General features: G+C 49.9%; 1 long non-coding RNA gene across 2 annotated transcripts; it reads left to right on the top strand.

The window, feature by feature from the left end:
* The first annotated feature begins 933 nt into the window (after positions 1 to 933).
* On the top strand, positions 934 to 5,939 carry LOC121202301 (uncharacterized). Of its 2 annotated transcripts, XR_008694946.1 has the most exons (4): positions 934 to 2,024; positions 2,193 to 2,433; positions 4,669 to 5,069; positions 5,601 to 5,939. It is a non-coding gene; the product is annotated as an uncharacterized LOC121202301 (long non-coding RNA). The 2 variants fall into 2 exon arrangements; XR_008694945.1 differs by having other exon boundaries at positions 944 to 2,433.
* Positions 5,940 to 7,947: the final 2,008 nt, after the last annotated feature.

Here is a 7,947-nt window from a genome sequence, read left to right as displayed (position 1 = left end):
GAAAAGTATGTGCGTGTGAGAACGAGAGAAAGAGCGAGGGAGAGGGAGAGGATTTCACGAATGCCTTCATCATTTAAACGGCTGTGCTGTCGCTGGAGCGCAGCATGAATAATTCAGTGTGACTGCTCCTTCTTCAAACAGACAAATAGAACAGGATTACGCCTCCACAAAGCAAACAGCAAACACCACAATCAAAACAACAGAATTAATTAGGTAATTAGGGAGACAAAATAAATGTGAAATAATGATAAACTCTTCTGAGACCACAGCTGCAACTCCGTTACAGTATGCAAATATGCAGATTGGAGGGTTCAGGATACATCGCGGGCTCAGAGGATTGTTTGGATTGAAAGGCATTGGCAGCCATTTCTGAAAACGACGAGGTTCGACGCACCATCCACGTTCGAGGAGGAATTTCAAAAGTGCATTCGCGAGACAAATCTACACGGAGCCAATCAATCAGCGGTGATGAATATTCAAAGCCTTTCCTCTGGATCATCGGCGAAGAATGTGCGCTCCACTTAATGTTTAGAGAGCTGCGAGAAACGGACTCCTATTAATGCCGCGAGTTTGAAAGTTGAAAGAGATTATAAATCGTGTCGATCAAGGATCTATTTGTATATACACACTGACACCGACGAGTAGGAGAGGAAGAAAAACAGATGGGGACTTGCATAATTGAAGAATGAACAGCAATCCAGCTCAAGGATTTGTAGTTCATTTGCAGTCTAGAGTTAAGAAGGCATTTATCTCCTTCTCATTCCAGCTGGAGTATTTCACTGCTCTACAGCCGATTAAAAGGGAATCCTTCTCATCTCCGAGAAATCCAACCCCGAAGAACAAGCGACAAAAGCGCGCGAAGACGCGGGCCCGCGCGCACGCGCGCGCGGAGACGTCTGTTTGCTTTGTGATCCGCGGGGGTCAGGGCTAAACCCTCCGCGAGCCGCAATTAATGTCCTCGACCCGGATGTCTTCGGCGCTCGTCGCGTCGCGTGACGGGGCCCGGCGCGAGCGTCCCGGGGCGGGGAGGTGAACGCGAGCCATCCGATTCGAGCGACGTTTGAATCGCGTTGCTAATTTGCAGCCCTCGAACGGCGGTTCGGAGCAGGATGAGGAGGTTGAGGGATAATGGCGGCTTCTCGGGAGGGTTTTATTGAAAGTGATGAATGCTTAGAAGAGAGGGCCGCTCCGCGTGAATTCATGAATTTGAAAGAGATTATTTAATCAGAGATCAGTTTGAAAGTGCTACAGCCCAACATTGATGCAAAAAATACTGAGCACGAGCAAACAAAAAAGGAAAAAAAAGGGGAAAAAAGAAAATGACATCGCTTTAACAGCCTAAAAAGGCCTTTTTGCTGCTGGAACAAATTAGCTCTCCAAATCTGATAATGCTGCCATCCAGACCGGTTTCATCAGCATTATCGGGGCAAGGAGGACACTACATACGCAGTGGAGTGGAGACACTGTGCAGGCGCTGCGTGGCCTAATCCACCCGCTGTCTGTGCGGCGGCTGCGTGGAACCGCGGATGAGTGGGAGGATGAAAAAACAGCCCCCGATGTGGACACAAAGAACGCGGGAAAAATCTGGGACATAAAAAAAAAAAAAAAAAAAAACGGCAGGCGCGTATTTTGCGCGAGTCAAATGGAATAGCGAATGAGGAGCCGCAGCCGCCGTCCTGCAGGGGCGGGGCGCCTGTTTCTGTACGCAGCGCATCCCGCCTGTGCCAGCGCTCATTTACTGATCTCATTTATGTCCCCGCTCGGAGGAGGAGAGAGACAGCAGCCGTGAAACAGCCTCCCCCACCGCCCCCCCCCCCCCCTCCCTTCATCATCCGTGTGCCTGCTCCACTGCCCCCCCCCCCCCTCCCTCTTCTCTCATCTCCGCCTCTCTGTAGTTCAGTAATTGGGCTCAGCTCATTGTTATTCAAAACCCTGTAGAACCAATTAGCTGCAGACCTCCTGACCCTGGGTTGCTATATAATGGTGCAAGCTAAAGACTCTAAGTGAGGAAGCCAAGAGCAAAGGTTTTAAATTCCTTTAGTTCCTGATTAATAATCCTGTCAGGGCGATCAGAGACATTAAAGAGAGACTCTGGTTCGGCTCCTGCTTTTATGGCTTCTCCCTCATTTCTAGGCTGTCCATTAAAGCTTAATGATGCCGGGGGTCGCTCTCGCTCTCCTCTGTCTTGTCAGATAAATGTACAGTTAACAGGATAATGAGGAATCCTCATCCTCCAGCAATCTGGGACAAAGCAGCCCCGTGACCCCGCCGGGACGAAGCGGGCCGGCGAGGGGCCCGGGTGGACGGCGGCGGCGGGTGGACGGAGACGCCCGGCGGCCCCGGAGGACAGACATGAAAGAGGAAGGCTGCACGGAGGCAGAGATGAGAGGGATGCAGATAACTCCTCATGCAACATTGATGAGGAGGCTGAAGGTAAGAGACGAGCGGCGTTAGCGTTAGCGGCCCCGTGCTACGAGTGATTTGTTTTGCTGATACAAGGTGGAGGAGTTACAGTGCAAAATTAGATTGTCAGAAGCAATAATGGACCAAGCACCCGAGGAAGATTGTTTGTTCACACCTGTTTATGTAATCTGGCGTCATAGCAGCATATGTCCACACGCTCATTATTACCGTATAGCGCTTCATCCCCCACATGCCGAGGAAACGGGGAAGAGCTCAACAGGCCTCCAGGGCTCAGAATGGACGTTCCTCGAATTCCTCAGACAGAGTCAACATTCAAAGACCTTTATTAATCCCAGGTGGGGGATCGTTCTGCCAGGTTACAGTAGCACAAAAGAAAGAACCACGTGAAAATAAATACAATGAAAAAGACTAAAGACATTTAAACGATGAAGCGACGAGGTGAACAGAAGTGCTGCGAGCCGTGAGGACACAGGAACAGCTGAGCAGATATGCCCATATAAGGCCACCGACTTATCACCATTGCGAATCATCTCCGCAGGCAGTTACAATTTTTGAACCAAGTGCAGCTCCAGCTCACACCTGTTTTCTGGAAACCTGTTTGGAAAAGTTTGCATTCCTAGCGCTCAAGAGCTTATTTGGTGCAGTTCTCCCGGCTTGGCCCAGAGTTGTGAGAGGATTCACATGCGATAGTGTAAACACTGGATGCCTCGAGCCCTGCGGCCCTGATGCATCGCCTCCCAGGCTGCTATAAATCCTTTTACAACAAACTGTATAAAGCTCTTTGCTGCCTAAATATTTATGGTAGCCTTGAGTTTCCCTTGAGGGTTGTCAAAGTACCAGCAAGTCATGTGGAGCAACTGCAGACATCTTGTCTTGGAGGCTGAGTCTCCTCACCCGCCTCCCGTCCGTGACCTCAGCTGACCTGGTGAACAAGCACGGCGTGGCCGAACACACCCACGCGTGTCAAATGCACCAACCTCACCGGAAAAAGCGCCGGCGGCGCCCGGCGAGTCCTCAAGCGTCCTCCCGGAGCGGCGATTACCGACGTTTCCCCCTTTTAATATGTGTAATTCCCATTTTGCGTGATTGATGAGCGCGGGCCCTGCGGTGGGAGCGCGGAGCGGCAGCCTGCCAAGCTAGCGTGTAGGAGAGGCTGCCAGGCTGCTCTCCCGCAGCCGTGAGGTCAAGTCTGACAGCCACAGGTCGCCTCCTTCCTTTATTATTGTTATTTGCATCTGGAGAGCTGATGATCACCTGGTGTCACACAGATATGGGCCATGACCGCGTCCTTTCAAGGCGCAGACAGACAGTGACAGTGCTTTACAAACACCGCTAACGCGCCGCGGACCATCATCACAACACGGAGGCAGATATTTTCCGATGTCCTGAAGTCATAAACAGGCGATCCGGTAAACAGAACCAGCCCCGCACATGCAATGAGCCTTGTAGTGTAGTGTTTGTGTTACTTCTGCTGGACATGAAGTCATTGTGCGCTACTCCTGTGTTTATAGTGCGACTACTAGCTGTTTAAAGTGAATCCGGTTACAGGTTTAATCACCCAGGTGCTAAATCTGTGGCACATTCTGAGGTCTTCTGCAGCGACGGTTGAGGTTGCGTAACAAGCTGTTTGTGTTGTTTTTACCCACTCGCTGTTGACAGCGCGCCGCCATACAGCGACCCGTTCTCCAAAGGCGAGCGGCTTCGCTCGTCACGGAGGCGCTTCGAGCCTCAACGAGAGAAATCCAGAGACGAGCGGATGTGATATTGGATTTCGCCCGCAGGAGCTCCTCTTCGCGCTCGCCAGCAGCGAGGGTGTGAGGCGGCGGTTTGGCCTAATGTCTAGTTAGTGTGTGATTTTCATCTCGGCGGCTGCAGAGCGAGCGACGGGCCCAAACACACAGGACCCACTGTTACAGAACACGATGACAGAGCCACCAAGAACGCGGCCCCGACCGCCATATGCAATACAGCACCAGAGTCCCTTATTAAGCAGTGAAATAATTTCCACCAAAGCGGTCGGCGGTGCTGACAGCTCAGATTAATGCTCCCTGTAAAACAGCCAGAATAACAACTGCTCCTGCACGCATGGTGAAAACCAGTACGTTTGGCTGAGGGACGCCTGCCAGCTCGACAAATCCATGCATATTTGGGTCTGTGAACATCTGCCAGCGCAAATAATTTATGCTGTTCTCTCAGCTGAGGGGCAATAAATCCCATCTGAAAAGTTTTCTCCAACTTCTGCAGTAAGCCCCCCCCCCCACTCCTCCCACCTCCTCCCCCATCTCCCTGGTGTGAAGTGGTGCAGACACACGCTCCAACCACAGACTGGGCCGAGCGAGGAGGATCCTGAGGCGTGTGGGAAAGTCCCAGGCACCACTTCAGTCGACCGGCAGCCAACTGTTTCCCGTCCCTCCTCGGGCCTCGGGGTTGGACCGCGCTGTCAAGACCGCATCCGTGACATCCTGCATGCTGCAGTATGAATGGATCCCCGCTCCGGGTGGCGTCTCCACAGCGCTGCTGGGACCCCCCGTGGACACGCTCCTCCGCCGGAGCAGCGAACGCCTTATGAGCAGCGCGGAGGTGGATCAAAACACGCGAGCTCGCTCCGACGGCTCCGCTGTTGTGTTCCAACACAACGGTATCAGGTGATTAAACATCCGAAGGGAGTAGTATTGATATTCAAAAACGCCACCGCTAACAGATGGCGTATTAATCATTGAGCGGCGCTGCCGTTTCTGTTTGATCTGCAGCGTTCGGGGCTAATTTAGCTCCACGATATCAGGATACTCCTCGTGGGCATAGAGGGAACCTATCATTTTCCTTTAAAAGGATAATAATACGCTGCTCTCCGTGCCCTGTTTGACACGGAGCCAGCTCCTGCTGCATTATAGCAGCCTGCAAATTAAATAACAACAATCAGAGCACCTGTGTCACCATACAGCACATCCAGCGGCTAATTATAATGTATAAAAATGACCTGGGAAAGTGAAGTAGCAATTGACTCACACAGTGAAAGCGCGTGGGAGGAAACCTTAGAGAAACCTCAGAATAACTGTGCCAAGTGTGTGTGTGTGTGTGTGTGTGTGTGTGTGTGTGAGAGTCAGGAGGGGCAAAATGCTGTCAAGAGTCTCCCCTCCCCTCCTCATTACTCCCCCCGTCTCCCCCTCTCCTCCCAGTGCAACCCGCTCTCCTCCTCTCCTCCTGCAGACTGGCAGGAGGTCAGCGTCAGGCCGATCCCCGGCCGCCCCACAAGGAGCTGCTGTCAACAAGCAACGCGCATAGTCGCAACACCGGGGGCAACACAGTGGCACGCTGAGGTCGGGGGAAATCACTCAAGCCAGCGCTGACCCCGCAGCCCGGCTGGAGGAGACGGGGGCGTCACGGTTGGGGCCTCCTAACGAGATGCTGCGGCTCCTGGTCCGTTGTCACGCGTGGAGCTTCCTCTGTTCATTAACACCAACTGGTCTGAATGAATTCACAGGGAGCTAAAAAATAAAGCTTTCGCTCGAAAGTCACCATTTTCAGTTTTGTTGAACATCAGTTTCACCTCCACTTTAAGGACATTTACACATTGTAGTAGGTGGTGTTAACATAAAAAGCATTAAAATGAACAACTTTATCGCAATCAATTTAATCCTGGCGGCTTTTGCGTTGGACTCATTTAGTAATAAACCAGTGGTGTCGACTGCTGTCTGCTCTCAGGCCAAGTTTATTTCTCAGCTAAGTCTGCCCTCTGCAGGCAAGACATCATAATTCTGTACTTTATTTCAACCATCAATAAGGACATCATGCTCAAAATAACCGAGCTTTGAGCTGGGGAGACTAATAAGTACCTGTTATTCCACTGTTTTTAACCTTACTTAGCTCTACGTTGTCCCATCTCTGTAGCCCAGATGTCCAGAACATCTGGCTGCAGTATTCAAACTATGTATAATTCTATTTTTTTAAATAATTAAACCAAACATTGACATAAACAAAGGCCTGGGAGATTTCAAAATGCAAAGGATGCAACTTTGCAGCTTTATCTTTAGAGAGGTGTCGAAGGTTAAACAGCGTCGCCGCCCTGAATGTATTCCTTCTAGAGGGGGATCCAGAAAAAGCTTATCAGAAAATCTAGATTAACACGCGAACCGATCTGCAGCACAGAGGTGCAATCATACCCAGACACTCCGGCGTGGATCAAAGCTGCGGGAGACGCGAGGGAGCAGCAGATGAAAGAGCTACACATTAAGCTGTTTACTAAGGTGACATGAAAAGGTGTTTTAGCTCCGCATTCAGCCTAATGAGGGAGAGACGCAGGGTTATCTCATTAAATATTCAAAGCTGCCAGTTCGCAGCCTTTTACAGCCGCACTCAACATCAAAAGAAAACTCGTGTTTTCTGCCAATGTGATGTCTAATAATAGTGAGGTCCCCCGATATTAAATTAACATTTAACTAGTTCACTGATTGCTTCGCTTGCTCCTGGGCACGTCAACTGAGGTGATGCTCAATGGAGCGGATTGGGAAAAAAGTTCCCAGAACTCACAATCGCCACAAGACACACATACACATTAATATATTAATTTGTAAAAAAAAAAAAAAGGATCCACTCTGACATGACTTCCTTTTCTCCTACGAGTCACTGATTAAAAGTATAAACGCAAATAAGCTAAAAAAGGAAAAAACCTCATTAGATGTGCAAAATGTAAAAACAACACAGTGCAACTCAGTGTGAACACAAAGGATCACAGCAGTTGCATGAATGTAGTCAGTTACTGTTCACCACTACTGTGGGATGGGTCCTGTTACAGCTGCTAGAACAGCTCATCGCACTCGTGATAAACCCCAAGTGTAAATTAAATAAAGGCCTCAACATGCTCTGAAGCCTCCACGGCTCCGCTGCTGAATCGAGATCCTGTTCTCAACACCACTCTGCCACATTGAAAACAGATGGCCCCAAAAGTCCTTCCCCTTTATTTGGACTGCTCTCTGTTATTGGAAAGAATTTCAGTAAGAATTACCAAATCTGGCCGTCTTTCAGGAAAACAAATGGACACAGATGTAGTTTTCCATTTTACAGGCTGTTTATGTCTTGCAAATTCCTTCTCCAGAAGACTGGGCTATGTTCTTTCATGTTTTAATGTCTCAGTGCGACCACAGGCCTTTGTGGCGAATGCACTTTTCCAATACTAATGACATACAGTCACACAAGTCTCTGGCAGCAGTGTCCACTGTGTAATTAGTCCACCACTAACTCCTAGTCTGGGGAAACATTCACAACCACATTAAACACTGACGGCTTTTCACCTCAGAGAGCCCAGGGCTGAAGGATGTGCTGCAAAGGGGGGCATGGGGCACAAACAGCCTTCAGCAGTCAGCTCAAATGATAACATTTGTTGTCTAATAGGAGGAGGTTAGTTAGTCTACAGTTAATGGTGTAATAGATGCTGCTGGGCAGAGACGGAACCAAGGAATCTCCTTGTTGACATTACATCCCCACAGTAACTTCATCTCCCTCCAGAGTCACTGTCTCGTTTGTTCT

The sequence above is a fragment of the Betta splendens genome, chromosome 6, assembly GCF_900634795.4.
Source record: "Betta splendens chromosome 6, fBetSpl5.4, whole genome shotgun sequence".
Classification (NCBI taxonomy): Eukaryota; Metazoa; Chordata; class Actinopteri; order Anabantiformes; family Osphronemidae; genus Betta; species Betta splendens.
This window is presented reverse-complemented; position numbering and strand designations above follow the sequence as displayed.